The 17370-nt window shown below is 35.8% G+C and overlaps 2 pseudogenes; both read left to right on the forward strand.

Moving 5' to 3' along the window:
• Positions 1 to 11500: 11500 nt before the first annotated feature.
• On the forward strand, positions 11501 to 15399 carry LOC101590801 (annotated as a pseudogene).
• On the forward strand, positions 11628 to 12192 carry LOC111815703 (annotated as a pseudogene).
• Positions 15400 to 17370: the final 1971 nt, after the last annotated feature.

Here is a 17370-nt window from a genome sequence, read left to right on the forward strand (position 1 = left end):
ACCACTGTCTAGCAGTCTATAATATTAGTGGGTTATCCTCAGAAGTTATTGACTTGAGCCTTTTACAGCTCATCGTATTAATATGGATTTACTTTGTCCTAAAATATTACACAATAGATTCTGCATTTGTTTCCTGCTGCCTACTAACCAGATCCAAATTCTTGGATATAAAGGCTTTTCATAATGCTTATGTTAGGTTAGCACCAGCCTAGGTCAAGTACATCCATTTAGTTTTCTATATCTTTCTGTGTTTATTCCATATAGTCCTCCTTTTCATTATTTGCACTTACAATTGGTTTACTGAGGAACTGGGTCCTCTCTCAGGGCAGCACCTGCACTAACCCAGAGGCACCTATTAGGTAGGAAAAAGTTGGGATGGGACTTGGAAGACAGAATTCACCTAGACTCATGCCACTTAATCGCCCTAAAAAATGATCTCTTTACCTGTAAAATGAGGTGAAATAATTATTTACCTCAGAGGGTTTTTGTGAGAATTCAATGCAAGAAACACATGTAATGCACTACACATGTGGTGTCATCTGCCGTGGTATGTGTCATGATGATACCACTTGACATGCTCTGTGACTGTGGGAAAGTTAATCTCTGTGTTCTTCAATCTCCTTATCATTGTTTGGCCAAGATAACAGGTGTTATCTCATAGGCTGTTACAAAGATTAAATGAGATAATGCCTAGAAACACTTTTTGAAATGCTTCACACACAGAGAAGCTCAGTATTATCTCTTTATTATATCAATATTATTGTTCAAGTTAAAGAGTTAGTATTTTTTTATCTCCCTCTCCTTCTGTCCTTTGACTGCACAGAGAAGGAAAGTTGTTAAGCTTGATTCAATGGAGAGAAATTTAAAATGGAAACAAAAAGCTGAAAAGAAACAGAAATCTGAAGGACTATAGAACACATTCCTCTTCTCTTCCTTAAGAAGATCCTACTGCCATTCTCAGCTGCCCAGTACCAGTTTGCAGTGTTTTGTACAGCAGAAAGTCATTAAAAAGCTTTATGTCTATTAGTTTTATTTTCAGTATGGTCAGTTAGAATAGTTTACTGTAATTTGTATTCTGATTGTGCCACCTCATATGATGATGGCTAACTTAAAGACTAATTAACATTAATTTAGTTCATTTGTTTTCTTCCTAGATTCCCTTGAAACTTTTCCATCTTTTGATTTATTGACTTACTAAATAATTTTAAGATGCTTTTGTGTTTCGGGCTAATTGCCAAAATACAGGAAAACCTATCATTCAGAGAAAGAATAAAAGAAGAATAATAGGAAGCAAAATAGAAAATGTCAAAGAAGTGTATCTCTTGTATTTTATGGTGATGTTAATATAAACACTACACTGTCATTCTTATGAAATTAAACTATATACAATAAAGTATAATACACAATACTTGATAGTGATAATAAAAGACCATGTTATTGGCTTATGTTTTATTATTATATGACTATATTATAAAATTATTTATTGTTCAGTGCTTGGAATTGAACCCAGGGTGTTACACATGATAAGCATGAACCTCACTACTCAGCTTTACCCTTCGCTCCATGTATATATATATATATATCCATGTAGCTAAGGTATGTGGTAGCTGATACAACATAGGTTTGTGTAAGTATACAGTGACGCTTGATGAATGGTGAAACTGCCTAACAACTCATTTCTGAGAACATATCCTGGTGACTGAGCAGGCTAAAGTGTGTGTGTGTGTGGGGGGTATGTGTGTGTGGTATAAATAATACTATTCTATAAATAGCTGTCTGATTTAATAGACATACGTAAGTGTAGCACACACAGATACTTGCCACCAGGCTTTTGTTTGTCCACTACCCCACATAGTCCTCATGTTTTTAGTCCACAAAGTCTAGGATAGTGTATTTCACTGGATCCTATATCAATGGCTTACTCCCGACGGACATACCTTTCGTATCCAAGCCATTACCTTATGTTCTGGATGATATTTATTTTCTCTAATCTAAAAGTTGTATTGAGGGCTGGGGATATAGCTCAGTGGCATAAGCACTTGCCTGGCAAGTGCAAGGTCCCAAGTTCAATCTCTGATACTGAAAAAAAAAAAAAGTAGTATGAAAAGGAGGCTGATTTATTGAAAGGTGCCATTAATGCTTAAATATTTTTTCCTCTCCTTTTAATTTTTTTATAATTTATTACTAATTATGCATGCTTATATCTGGTAATCTGAGCAATTAGTTTGAAGATCACAATATGCAATATAACAACCATTGTTGAATTCCTGTTATTTTGCTTAGTGAAATTTTGTATCATTCCTAATGTTTTTAAAACTATTTTTTTCTCTTTAAAAGATGAACAATAAAAAAGAAAGGAGACCACTTTGCCTTTAGATTAGAATGAACACACGTAGTTTTTGCGTGACCACCTCCTTTTTGCTTATGAAATCTCCCCTTGTCCCTTTTCTAAAATTAGTATTTTGCTTCTTAATTTGTAATAACTTTATTTAGTCCTTCAGAAAACCCTCCTAATGTTTAGGGTGAGACTTGTATTGTCACAGATCTCTAAATTCAAACTGTAATGTTCCATAGCAGCTTCATGATTTACTGAGCGAACACCATGAAATATCAGGCCTTGGCCGGTAACAGAAGGGGATTATTCCTATTAAAATTGGATGCTAAAATTTAAGCTGCTTTTTTTGGGGGAAATTTGTACTTACTCTTGTTTGATGGTGAGCTCTGTTGAAATGCTTTTTCAAACATTGAAATTAAAAATAGACTAATTCGTCTAACATATTATACCCTGGAAATGGAGTACATTTAAACTGTAGTGTTGAAAGAATTTTTTATGACCACAGTCTGTGCTGTCTTAGTACTATTAAGGCACTCAAAATATCTTGCTGATGTTTTCAAATATATAAATAAAGCAAACAGCATAAATTTAAACCTGAAGCTAAGCAAAAGTTATATATATATATATATATATATATATATATATATATGTTATACATAGATATAGATCTGTGGTTGAAAGAATTTTACTTACAGTATTACGTTGCAACTTTCTATCTGTTAGCATTATTATTCATAGCTCTCTGCGGCATAAACAACTTGGAATTTTTTGATGACTGTTGCTATTTTCGGCAAATTGGTGTTATTTTTATTTGTTAGTTTGGTTTTGGTAGTGGGGCTCCACCCAGGACCTTATACATGGTAGGAAAGCACCCTATCATGGACATAAACCCCCAAGAACTCCTAGAACTCCTATTTGTTTGTTCTTTCTTTCTTTCTTTCTTTCTTTCTTTCTTTCTTTCTTTCTTTCTTTCTTTTTGTATTTTAGGGAAGAGTCTACAGGGTGTTTAGGGTCTCACTACTAGATTGGACTTGTAATCTTCATGTTTACAGTCTCCCAAGAGCTGGGATTACAGGCACGAACCACCATGCCCAGTCTCAATCACTGTCTCAGTGCACCCTGGGGATCGAACCTCCGGCCTCTGCTTCTATTTGTTTTCTTTAAATTTAATTTAATTTTATTTTGAAAAGTAAAAACAAAAGCAAGAACAAAAATCAGAAAACAAAGATAGAAACAGGGTAACATACACCAATACATGTGTTGCAGATTTCCAAAACAGGAATAGCTGACTAACAGTGGTTGATATACTGTTTTTATAGTCAAATCTATTGCTCAGATTAACAGATGTAGTTATGTAAGATTGGGCATATGGTTGAATATTACCACTTGCTTTCAAGAAATCTTAAATTTTTGTTCTTGTCTCTCTTTTCTTTTTTTACCTTTTTAAAAATTATTTTAAAGAGAGTACAGTAATAATTGATATGACATTAGAAATGGTACATATTTAGAAGACCAAGATGGCAGGTATTCAAGCATGGTTTTTATATTACATATTGCTGTCCTTGATGTAGTTACTTAGATTGTAGATATCAACATGCAGTTAGTCAAGGTGAAAATTCTACACATTAATTGCTATTCTCAAAAAACTGATGGAGGGCTGACCAAATAACTCAGTGGATTAAAGTGCTTGCAAGCAGGCACAGGGGTCAGGGGCTCGATCCCCGGGCCTGCCATGCTGGCCCCGCCCTTGAGGCATGCTGAGATAGCAATTGAGACTGGGCGCAGTGGCGCACACCCATAATCCTAGCTCTTGGGAGGATGTAAACAGGTGGATCACTATGAGTGTGATCTAGTGGTGAGACCCTGAAAACCCTGTAGGCCCTTCCCTAAAATACAAAAAAAAAAGAACAACTGATGGAAATTTTTAGTACAATTACCTCAGCCATCCTGTAGATATACTTGCATGTTTTTCCCCCTACCCCTTATTTGTTTTCTTAATGTTTTATGTTTGGATGTAGTAGAAAGGGATTTTAGTGCCTTTCTTCCTCTTTCATTTGAGACTGCTAGGCCTAACCTGCATGTTAAAAATAAGCATTTTTAGATATGACTTGAAAATTACTCTTGAATGATTGTTCATTTGTGGAAGATCAGAAAGGGCACTAATTAACAGTCACAGTTAATACTGCTCTGAGAGAAAGGGCATATCTTTTTCAGTTAAAACTGCTTATACTTTTTGTAACCTGATCAGTGGAAAAACTTGATAACTTCATGCTGTGAAAACATATAAATAAATATAACACCTTAGAAAAGCCTTAAAAAAAGAAAAGAAAAGCCATAAATGATCCCAAGTCAAGACAACTGAGTGCCTCAGTGTTGACTTCAGATTGTATCAGTTTATATTTAGATACTGAAAAAATTATGTTTTTGTCTCCCAATAGATATTATAGACATCTAATTAAAGAAAAGAAAGCAATGCCTTAGAGCTGCTGATCATGGATTATAAATGTCAGCTAATATAAACCTCTCTTCTTTTTAAATTGTGAATATGAGGTATTGTGATACAGTGACCAAAAAACAGTGACTAAGACACAGGTTAAAAAAAAATCAACTTTTTACTTATGAGTTATCCAACCTCACACATTTTGTTAAAGCAACAGAAAATGTCCTAAGAAAGTAGGAGAATAAACTACACTGCCTGAAGCTTAACCGGCTTTTTATGGTGTTGGGTATACTATTATACTAAGTGTGTGTGTGTGTGTGTGTGTGTGTGTGTGTGTGTGTGTGTGTGTAGTACTGGGAATTGAAGTCTTCATACTGAGGTACATCCTCAGCCCTTTTTTGTATTATTTTGAGACAGGCCCTTACTATAATAGTAAATTGTCCAGAGTAGACTCAAACTTGTAATCATTCTGCCTCAGCTTCTCAGATGCTAGGATTATAGTGATGTACCACTAAGCTTGGCTATGCTACTTCATGGATTATATAATTTATACTTATGGACTAATTTATCAAATTAAGAAGGTCTTTGAAAACATATTATCAATGCAACTAACATTCCTTATTGTATTTCTAACATACCATAAAAATTTAGCTGATAACTCTGAATGGAAACAAGTTCTTAAGGTAGCAAGTTTTATGTCTTTCATGTACTATCATTAACATATTGCTGAAATTAGGTTTTTGTCACCTTATTTGATCTCATAAGATACATAAAAATTGACATCAATGAAATTTTTAAAACACACAGTCTATGTATGTATCTATAATATGCATATACCTACTGCATGTAGGAGAACTTTCCATAACAACCAGTAAATGTAACTTGATATAGTTACATAACTTTTGTTTTTGTATTCTTTTAGGGAAGGGTCTAAAGAATGTTCAGGGTCTCACTACTAGATCAGACTCATAGGGATCCACCTGTTTACAGCCTCCCAAGAGCTGGGATTACAGGCACTTGCCACCACAACCAGTCCCTACATAACTTTTTCTAGTTAATTTGGTATTGTATAGTTCATAGCTGTCTATTCTGTGAGCTGTGAAGATTAAATTTTCTTTGGTTTTTGTCATCTTTGATTTCTGATTTTGTCAGAAAATCAAATTTTCTTTGATTAGTTTAGAGAATTATTACTTCATTTCCCTACATGCATAGAAATTCCTTACTACAGTTTCATTTATTTATACCTTGAACATGTGTAGTTTTAAGAGCCCTCAGAGAAAAATAGTGACTTTAAGAAAAATTATCGGGGCTGGAGAGATGGCTCAGTGGTCTAAAGCACCTACTTAGAACAAGCTTAGCAAAGCATCGGGGACCGCGGTTCAATCCCCCAGCACCACATGCCAGCCAGCCCCGCTTCCTGGTGGGCTGAGCTGGCCACACACACACCATTCTCTCTCTCTCTCTCTCTCTCTCTCTCTCTCTCTCTCTCTCTCTCTCTCTCAAATAAATAAAAAAAAAATTAAAAAAAAAAAAGAAAGAAAAATTATCAGGCTGGGGAGACAGCTCAGTGTCATAAGCACCTGACTGGCATATACAAGATCCCTAGTTCGATCCCCGGTACCACAAAAAATTGAAAATAAAAATAAAAATAAAAAATTTGAAAATCATAACAAAATTAGTAAAGGCGTAAAAGAAATTTTGTTGGAGTGCAAGAATAGTGCTGCATTTTCTTGGGGAACTTTTGTGCGCTTTCTTGAAATTTTCAGATGAGAACTGTCCTCCCGTTCCTTGAGAGTCTACTTTATTCTAAAGGTTTCTGAATGGAGAAGCCAAAAAACTAGAAGGCAAAGGAACTCTTCCTAACCTTTATTGCCACCTTGACCTGTCCTCTGATACTATGAAAGAAGTTGGGAAGATTTATAGGAAATTCGAATTCCTGAAATTTCTAAGGAACAGTGAAAATCTGTCTCTGGGCCAAAGACATAAATATTTTAATTTTTTACTCCATTACTGAAAGCAGTGGGAAACAGATTTGGGCGGGGATGTATCATGAGCTTCTGTAATGCTCTAGGACTAATGAAGAAATAAATGGGAGGATGCTTCCTGCCGAGGACTCTACAGGGGCAAAAAGTGAGGGCAGTGAGGGCAAAGTGGGGAAATTTGAATGGAAACTGCCTATTTCATGAGTTGTGTAAGACTGCCCTCTTTCCCAACCTTACGTTTGCTCTTACAAAATAACTACTATGGGCAGACGTAGTAAGGTCCCACACTCCCCCTTTCTCCTGTTTCACCAACCTAAGCTCCCTTTCCATGTTTTAGTCTTTATGAATATAATTATTAAGAAAATTGTGCATTGTTTGAGGTTCGTGCCACAGTAACAGACACAGTATTTAATTGTGCATACAGATGTTTGCTGGGTATACTCACTGTAAATTTTGTTTAATCTGCTTTGTATGTTTGTTTGTTAGGAGCACTTTGTCAAAAAAAAGGTTTTTTTATTTGTTTTCTAATATAAAAAAATCTGTCACTGGAAAAAAATAAATATATGCAACATGATTACAAAGTTTTTATCTGATGATATGATTTTAACTAATGTATTTCTTAAATATGTGGCTTAACACAGTAGTACTCAATAAGCCCTGTCTGCACAATAAAATCACCTAGGGAGCTTCTAAGCAATCTGATGTCCAGACCACAGGCCACGTATCACCAAGCTTCCTAGATAACTGTGAAGTGTAACTACAGTTAGAACCACTGGCTTAATGTAAAATAATCTCTCCCAGGTAAAAAATAGCTTTCCATAGTAGTTTTCCAATGTTTTGGTTGCAGGATTCCTTATATCAATAACACATTGAAAACCATAAACAGCTTTTATTAACATGTCTGCCAATATTTATTGTATTGAAAATTAAAACAAGATTTCTGTAAATATTTAATTATGGCTCTAGTCTAAAATAAAAGCAATATATCATACAGCACATTTTGGTGGAAAAAAATGTCTATTTGCTAAACCAAAAAATGTAGTAAGAGCATAGGCAATTTGAATATTTTGAAAAAATTTATTTTATGTCTCTTCTTAGAAGACTCTTACTTACATATTCAAGTGTTATGTTATTTTGGTGGAAGTATGTTTATGAAAAAATTTGGCCTTACACGTACATATAATATAGTAAGTATTTTGATAGTCTTTTTAGAGAATTATTAAGAATTTTTATTAAATGTAAGTAAACAGTAGTGTCAAAAAATCTATTGCAACAGAATAAAAACCATGTAAGTAAACTTTTTATTCCATTATACTATATCCTGGTTTCTATTATACTTTTAATAGATCTTTGTACTTATTAAAATGATGAGTTGAGAATTTGGAAAAGACCAATTCACTATATTATGCAGATATTCTAAATGTTGATCATTTCCTTATATATTGTCATCCCATTTGTTAACTCACTGATTTCACCAGAAAAGTCATTACATCTCAGGTAAGTTTATGGTAGCAGATGCAAGTTTTCCCAATCAAGTTTCCCTTGAAAGATTATTCTGTCATTGGCAACTGATGCTGTCAGTTATTTTCTTTGAAGGCATAAGCACAGTTTATTCATTTTTCAAACAAATGTCTACTGAATATACAAACTTAAATAATGATTGTCATGTTCTTTCAATTAAAAGTGGAATTTCATAAAAAAGCAAATAGTTCAGTATGCATCTCAAACAACAGTGTGTTTTTCCATAATAAAATTGTCTAGTCCCCATTTTGTCACGTGTAATGTGGAAGACAGCATACTTTTGGTTTATGCTTCCAGAGTGAAGATGAGACTGGATTTATCATCCTATCTTGGTAAAAATGCTTCAGAAATCATGTTCAAATATTGGCAAATGGTCATCACAGAGGGGTGATGACAAAAGGGAAAGAAATGAAATGAGCTTGATCTTTTCTCTAGCTCATTGATGTGAATTTCCAGGAGGCAGTGTAGGCTGCAGCAAGCAAGGTCAAAGATTCAGATATAGTCAAGTGGTTTCCATGAGTTGAAAGACAGAGTTGAGAACACAGGAAGATTAGGTGGCTAGATTTCACAGAAGAAACTCTGGAAGAAAGAACTCCATGGAGGGAGAGCTTCGGAGATCAATGAAGATCTCTCCACAAATCTTCAGCTAAGCACGGAACTATATATATGAGTCCACTACTCAAGGTGGGCAGAGAACTACCAAAAAGGAGTAGGAATAATGAGTCTTAGAGTCCATAATGGAGCAGGAGCACCTTGTATTTGTGCCAATTGCAGAAGAAAGACATTAAAATACAAGGAACAAATAGTAGATTACTCAGGAGAATATTGCCTCTGTGGTAGATTAAATTAACCTGGATAATAGGATACTCTACTATAAAGAAAAGTTAAAAGTCAGTCTCTAACAAATCAAACTATTTTTAATCCCATTCTGTTCCAGAAAAAAAAAATTAAGATTATTGAAAGGAACAATTGAATACAAAAATGTTCAACAACCAAAGAAACAAAATCTGGTTCTATTAAAAAAAATGCCATGTGTAAAAACAAATTACAATGTATATCCCATAATGAGGGGAAAAGACAGATAAATGTTTTTAAAGAGATAGAGAAATGATGCAGATGATAAATGAGCAGATAAGGATTGACAGTGGTCAGAACTGTATTCCATATATTTAGGAAGTCAGAAGTTTAAGAGGATCATATAAAGAGTGGTATAATAGTAAAAAGAAGATCTAAATCAAATGCAAAGATGGAGAAAAAATATCTGAGATGAAAAAGAATAAAGAATCAATAGATCATGTGCTCCAAGAAAAGAATGGTGAACTTGAAGACATGGAAATAAAACACAAATGAAAGAGACAAAAAGAAAATATAATAAAACTAGTGACCTCTGGGAAAACGTAAAAGAACTTAGTAGGTGATTTGAGTCCCCAGATGAGTGGGGACCGAGGTGGAGGGAAAGTGGGGAGAGAATAAAAGTATATGAAGTAATAATGGGTGAAACTTTTCCAAATTTGATGAAAGCTTAAAGCAAACTAATTCAAGAAACTCAGTAAATCCCAGGCACAAGGACATAAAGAAAATTCCACAGAGGGGTATCCCAATAAAATTTCCTAAAAGCTGAGAATGAAGAGAGAATCTTAGTAACACATTGAGAAAAAAAAATTGAGGAAAAAAAGTGACATACTGTATACACAGGAACAAAGATAAGAATGACAGCAGTATTTTCATCAGAAATAAAGCCAGCAAGGCACTGGAAGTGCACCATCTTTGTTATGTATTTACTACAGGGTCTTCAGGGTCTCACTACACAGATCAGATTCATAGTGATCCTCCTGTTTTAGTCTCCCAAGCACAGGGATTACAGGTACCTGCCACCATGCCCAGTCTCAATGGCCATTTACAGCGCACCTCGGGGGCCGGTGTCTGCCTAAGCAAGCGCTTTAATTAGCAGATACAGCCCTGGATGTGAAGAACTTTGAAGTACTGAGTGAAAAACAATCTGTCAGCATACTGGCCTTTATTCAGAGAAAATAACTGGCAAAATTTGAGGGAAAATAAAGATTCTTTCTTTTTTAAGCTTATGGAGACAAAACTAATCTTATCCACATTATAAGAAAAGTAAAGAATATAGTTTAGGTACAAAGTAAATAATACAAGATGGATATATTTATCTACACAAAGGAAAGTAGAATATTAGAAGTGGTAACTAATGTGGGTGCATTAAAACTATTTTTTTTTTTTTTTGCTCCCAATGCCTTCAGGGCAGGTTTGGCTGGCTTGAGTTGTGGGGATTGAACCCCAGCAACCTGAGCCTGCCTGCTTTGTTGAAGCAGCCACTTAAAGAACTGAGCTAAGGGGCAGGCCCCCATTAAAACTATTTTTAACAACTAATATTAACAATCTGGAAGATCATTGTTTAATGGAAAGATACAGATTGTGGGGTATATATTGTAGTTAGAAGTAAAACACAACAGAGACAAAAGAAGGCTGGGTGATTGCAAGACTAGGACCACCCTGGACTACACAGCAAGACCAGGCCTCAGAAAACTATTATGTATTTTAAAACAAAGGTAAAACAGACAAGCCAACTAGCACAAAGACTGAGAAAGAAGAAATAAATATGTACTATTTTAAGGATTCTATACTGTATAGTGAATGTTAAAGAGAGATGATAATACTTTTAAAAGTTATGCTGCAAATCATAAAGTGAACGCTGAAACATTTTTTGCTTAAAACAACTGCTGAAGTATAACTAAAAATCTAACAAGGGACATAAGTTGAAATGCAAAAAGGAGACAAGAAAATCAGAAAAGAGGGTAAAAATAACCAAAGAACAGAGAGAATAAGTACAAAATGGAGTGATGCATTTAATTTGTTAATAACAATAATTACATGAAGCAAGTCATCTAGATATGTCATTTAAGAGCCAGAGATTGTCTGCTTGGGTAAAACATATAAGCAAAACCAAAACCCCACAAGATTTAGGAACACACTGCTAATGTAAGCCTGTTTAAAATATAAAGAACATAGTCTAAAAGTAAAATGATAAAAAAACATACCACATTAATGCTAAGCAGTAAAGTGGAATAGTTATATTAATATTAAAGAAAAATATATTTCAGAGAAAAGAATATTATAAATACAAAGAGAATCATTATATGAAAGAGGTCAGTTTCTTAAGAAGACATTTCACTGGCCTGCACACATGCAGGGTGGTGCAGCATGGCTGATGTAGAAGTAATCACTTTGCCAAAGAAGCATAAGAAAAAGAAGGATAGGAAATCATTACAAGTGACGTCCTTGGCGTGGCTGCAGGGGAGGCCGCGGCTGGGAACTGTTTCTTCCAGTAATGGAGGGAAAAGTTCCAGTCGCAGCGCTGAGAAGTGATCAGCTGAAGAAGAAGCTGCAGACCTCCCAGCAAAGTCTACAAAGATCTCCAAGGTTGGATCTGCCATAGGGAGTCAGACAACAAAGGAAGCATCAGCTATATCCATCCAACTTGGATCAAGTACACCTAAAGAAACTGTTCCAACTCTTGCTCCCAAAACCCTTTCAGTAGCAGCAGCTTTTAGTGAAGATGAAGACAGTGAACCAGAGGAAATGTCTCCAGAAGCAAAGATGAGGATGAAGAATAGTGGAAGGGATACACCAACATCAGCCAGACCAAACTCTTTCAATAAAGGGAGGCATGGGTTTCTTATAACCAGAAGCTATGGGAACGAAATATAAAATCTCATTGTGGAAATGTCCATGACCAAGACAATTAAATGATGTGTTTTGAATTAGGGTGTGGGGTGGGTGTAAAGTTAAAAGGAACAGTTTCATTTTTTAAAGAATGGTATAAGACTATCTTTGGAGCTGCTTTTGCTTTTGCTTTTTCATTTTTCTTTTTAAGATTGAGTGGTACACTAATAAGTGAGAATTTGAAATTAGAGGTAATTTATGTTATAGAAATAAATAAATAAATAAATTTATGTTAATTTGTTATATATACAGATTTCAAGACATTTGCTAGTTTTGTAGTTTTCATGTGATTAGTTTCCAAAGGTTACAGATAATAAAAGAAATCAGAAATGGTATCTTTTTAAGAATTGCATATTTTTTTAGATACAACTATTTGCACATTAAGAGGGAGGCAAAAAGTTACTGTCTGTGTAAAACTGCAAGTAGTTACTCCTAAATTAACTCCCTCACTCCCGAAACTGGCTCCTAGGAACAGCCTTAGAGAAAAGGGGAGAGTGTAGTATCAGAGAGAAAGCGTTGCTTGACTATTGACTGGAAGTAAACCTAGATGAAATTAAACAGCATTTTTTTCCCTCTGGGATTTGCTTTGTTTCAAGTGGCCGCATATTAGGTACTGCCTTGCTGTCAGTGACACAGACGCTTAGCTCTTCTACAGAAAGTAATTAAAAAAAAAAATTATGTGAAGTATCGAGTATTTGAAATAGCCCATTTCACCTTAATAGTCTTGTCTACCTTCATCAGTCTTCAAAGAACAGCCATTTGCTACCAAAGTAAATTAGTATTTTGAATGTGCTTCTCTTGGTTTTTGTTTATTAGCTAGTTCCGGTAAGCATTTCCACCAGAACTTGAGGCAAATCATAAGGAAGCTGCTTCTTTTAAAATACAGACCACTACCAAAAATTTAAATGTGTGTATAGCTTAAGTATTTGGCTGGTTTTTATTTTTTAAAGGTATAAACACCGAAAAAAATTAACATTGTATGAAGATAAAAAACAGTAAGATGCATTTTCTGTAACTTTGTCTATGCGTTTATGTTACTAAGTTGTTAAATCCAATTTGAATTGAATTCATTACAGAATTTATTAGAACAGTTAATGTGGTTTATTTTAAGTGTACACATATTGACCAGTGAAGCATATTGTAGGCACTAAAAATGAAAGAAAATGCATCTTCAAACACATTTTATTGAATTGCTCATCACATATACTCTTAAATCTGTGTATTGTAAGCTGTTTGTTTTGTATTTTTGCATTGTATATGGACTTTTTAATGTGACAGTTAAACACATCTTTAAAAGCATAGTCTCAGGCAAAAGAAAAATGATACAATTATTTCCTTCAGAACTCCTACAATGTTAGATTTGGAGGCAGCTTCAGACTATTTTATTGATGGTAGTTACTTGCTGATCTTTTTTAATAGATAGTAACTCCAGAGAAGAAACCTATGCACATGCCTGATAAATTGTTCTTAGATTAAGCCCCAAGTAAAACAATAGAAATGTATATAGAACTACTAGTTCTTACGTGATTTAATTATATCAAGATACATGAATTTAACTTCAACTTACTTTTATGTAGGCAAACTTAACTCATTTTTGTCCATTTTATGGTTTGTTAAAATAACATCCCTCTCCTACATACTCTTTTCTTGACCCAAATGAAATAATGTTTAGCTTAGGTTTTTTTTTTTTTTTTCGGTATTGGGGATTGAACTCAGGACCTTGTGCTTGCCAAGCAAGCGCTTGTTCTACTGAGCTATCTTCCCAGCCTGAAATACTAATGTAAGGTCAAGATGAGGAGAGAGAAATGCCTGAGATGATTGTCTTTACTAAAATAACCAATAAATTTTGTCAAACTAAAAAAAAAGAAAGAAAAAAGAAATCATTACCAGAAGAAGGTATGACTGAAGTACAACATGCTGAAGAATTTCTTATCAAACCAGAATCCAAAGTGGTTCAGTTAGACGCATCTCAGTGGCCTCTCTTGCTCAAGAACTTCGATAAGCTGAATGTAAAGACAACGTACTACACACCTCTTCCTTGTGGTTCCAACCCTCTGAAGAGGGAGATTGGGGTCTATATCAGGACAGGCTTCATTAATCTTGACAAGCCTTCTAACCCTTCTTCTCATGAGGTGGTAGCCTGGATCTGGCGCATCCTCCATGTGGAGAAAACAGGGCACAGTGGCACACTGGACCCCAAGGTGACTGGCTATTTAATCGTGTGCATAGACCAAGCCACTCACTTGGTAAAGTCACAGCAGAGTGCAAGCAAAGAGTATTTGGGACCTCTCTGGCTGCACAAAGCTATTGAAGGGGGCACCCAGCTTTCTGCGGCTCTGGAAAGTCACCGGCACCCTATTCCAGTGACCCCCATTCACTGCTGTGGAAAAAAGGCAACTCTGGGAGAGGATGATCTATGAGAACAAAAATGATTGAATATGACCCTGAAAGAAGATTAGGAATCTTTTGGGTGAGTTGTGAGGCCGGCACCTACATTTGGACACTGTGTGTGCATCTGGGTTTGTTGCTGGGAGTTGGCTGTCAGATGCAGGAACTTTGGAGGGTTTGTTCTGGAGTCATGAGTGAGAAGGATCACAAGGTGACAATACATGATGTGCTCTATGCTCAGTGGCTGTATGACAACCACAAGGATGAGTTACTTGGGGCAAGTTGTTTACCATTTGGAAAAGCTGTTGACATCTCATAAGTGGCTGGTTATGAAAGACAGTGCAGTAAACACTATCTGCTATGGGGCCAAGATCATGCTTCCGGTTGTTCTTTGGTATGAGGATGACATTGCGGTCAATTAGGAGATTGAGGTCACCACTACCAAGGAAGAAGCAATTTTCCTGGCTGTTGCATTCATGACCACAGCAGTGATCTCTACCTGTGACCATGGTATAGTGGCCGAGATCAAAGAGTGATCATGGAGAGGGGCACTTACCCTCGGAAGTGGGGCTTCGGGCCCAAGACAAGTCAGAAGAAGATGATGATCAAGAGGACCTTCTGGACAAGCATGGCAAGCCCACCGACAGCACCCCTGCTTTGTGGAAGCAAGAGTACATGGACTACAATGAGTCTACCAAGAAACAAGTGGTTGCTGAAGCAGTAAAAACACCACAAGCAGTTGCTGATGTGGCCAAAGACCCACAGGTGGTCACTGAGGTAGTAAAAGTCACAAAACAGAAGTGAGAGAGTGAGAGTGAATGTGAGGAGACTCCTGCAGCAGCCCTCAAATTGTTCAAGAAGGAAAAAAAGGACAAGAAGGTCAAAGCTGCACCAGAGATTGGGGATATGCCTAGAGATGAGGACAATGACATCACAAAAAGAAGAAGAAGAAGAAGAAAGCCAAAGTAGTGGAAGTGGCATCTGAGTAGCGAGGCCTACTTTGAGCAGTTGTGTCCAGGCTGCAGAAGAAGTGGAAGCCTTGTTGAGAAAACAGTTCCTTTGGTTACTGAGGGAGTGGAGCAAAGATCCTGGACGAGGGTAGAGAGTCCCGGCACCTTCAGGTGCTCCTTGAGACCTCCTCAGTGGCAACACCTAGCATGCTCGTCCCATCTTATCTTGTTTCCAGGGTATGGGTGATAAAGGTGACATATTTTATGCCACTGACTTGTCTGAGCTAGGAAACTCCACCTTTGGACCCAGTAACTGTGCTGCCATTCACTAATGGTCTTTTTTTTTTTTTTTTTTTTTTAACATTATGGTCCTTTCCTAGTTTGCTTTTTCTTACCCCAGTTTTTTTCTTTCTTACCCCATTTAAAAAGCTTGTAAAAATTATTCCACAAATTGACATAGAAAGTGAAAAAAAAAGAAGACATTTCAATCCTAAATATTTATGCTTTAGGAAACACCTATTATAGAAATTGATACAATTTTATTTATTTATTTATTTATTGTAATGAGAAAGAAGTAGCAATGAGAGAGTTTCAAACAGTTTAGCAGGACAGTTACAATAACTAATACATTGCATATTAACATCTTCATAGTAGTTATTCAGAGTACAAGATGCAGGCATGATCTCTTATCTAAACAATATTAGTACAAATCTTTCTTCTCATTGAACTAAGAAAAAGTAGCTGTATATCTATCCTAACTATTTTGTACACACACACACACACACACACACACACACACACATATATTCACTACAAAATGGTCCTTCATTTATATCCCCCTTTTTTGTTTTGTTTTGTCAGAGACGGGTGTTCCATTGCTATTCAAATATTGTAGATGCTTGAATTCAGCAAAATAACTCAGTATAGTCCAACAATCCATCATAATAATGGGTTATCCACAGAACTGGCAATGTCAGTTGTTGACTTGAGCCTTTTACAGCTCAGCATATTAATATGGCTTCACCTTTTACATATTGTTTTTATACTTTTCTGCTGGATGGTTAAGACCAAGATAAAGCAAGACCTATATAACAAGTAATGTAACTTTTGTATCTAACAAAGTCAATCAAATCCCCTCAGGATTTACCCTGAAACCATGTACAGCAGTTTGTAGATGTTTTAACAGTGTCAGCTATCTGGATGAGTCATGGCCATTGCTTGACCAAATTGCTCTCTGTGAAAGCCTAAGAGAATGTTTACTTTCTAGGTGACTCTCCTTAAGCATACTATACATAGTTTATCACTTTCCTCTGTGACCCAATAATTTCCTTAAACAGAAAATTCGGTACACTACTAAGTTATAGGATGCTACAGTACAGGTTCTCCTATGTCCTGAGTCCTCATTGACCTTGAAGGGCTAGGGCCAAAATATTGGCGATCCTTGTAGCCCTTCTTTTTCTCTAAAAATTGATACAATTGAGAGAAGGAATAGACAAATCCAAAACTATATTCAGAGATCTCAGCATCATTCTTTTAGTAACCAATAGAACAACTAGAAAGTCAGGGTTTTGGTTTTTGTTTTTTATATTTTATGGCCGGCTCAGCCCGCCCTGGTGGCGGGGCTGGCATAGCATGTGGTGCTAGTGACTGAACCGTGGTCCCTGAGCTTTGCCTAAGCAGGCACTTTAGACCACTGAGCTATGTTGTTGGCCATAGAAAGTCAGCTATTGTATGGAGATCTAGGCAACACCATCAACCAGCTTGACTAAGCTGACAGAACACTCTACTCAATAATAGAATACACATTATTTTCACATGCACAGCAAACTTTTACAAGGATAGCTTATGTTCTGAGATGTAAAATAATTTTCAAAAATTACAAAATTAATCTGTACAGTCTTCTCTCTCAATGTGATGGAATTAAATTTAACAAAAAGTATCACGTAAATATTTATGTAGAAAATAATACAATTTGAGGAACACATGGCTAAAAGAAATCTAAGGATACCT

This window comes from Octodon degus, unplaced genomic scaffold (genome assembly GCF_000260255.1).
Source record: "Octodon degus isolate 3935 unplaced genomic scaffold, OctDeg1.0 scaffold00020, whole genome shotgun sequence".
NCBI classification, from domain to species: domain Eukaryota; kingdom Metazoa; phylum Chordata; class Mammalia; order Rodentia; family Octodontidae; genus Octodon; species Octodon degus.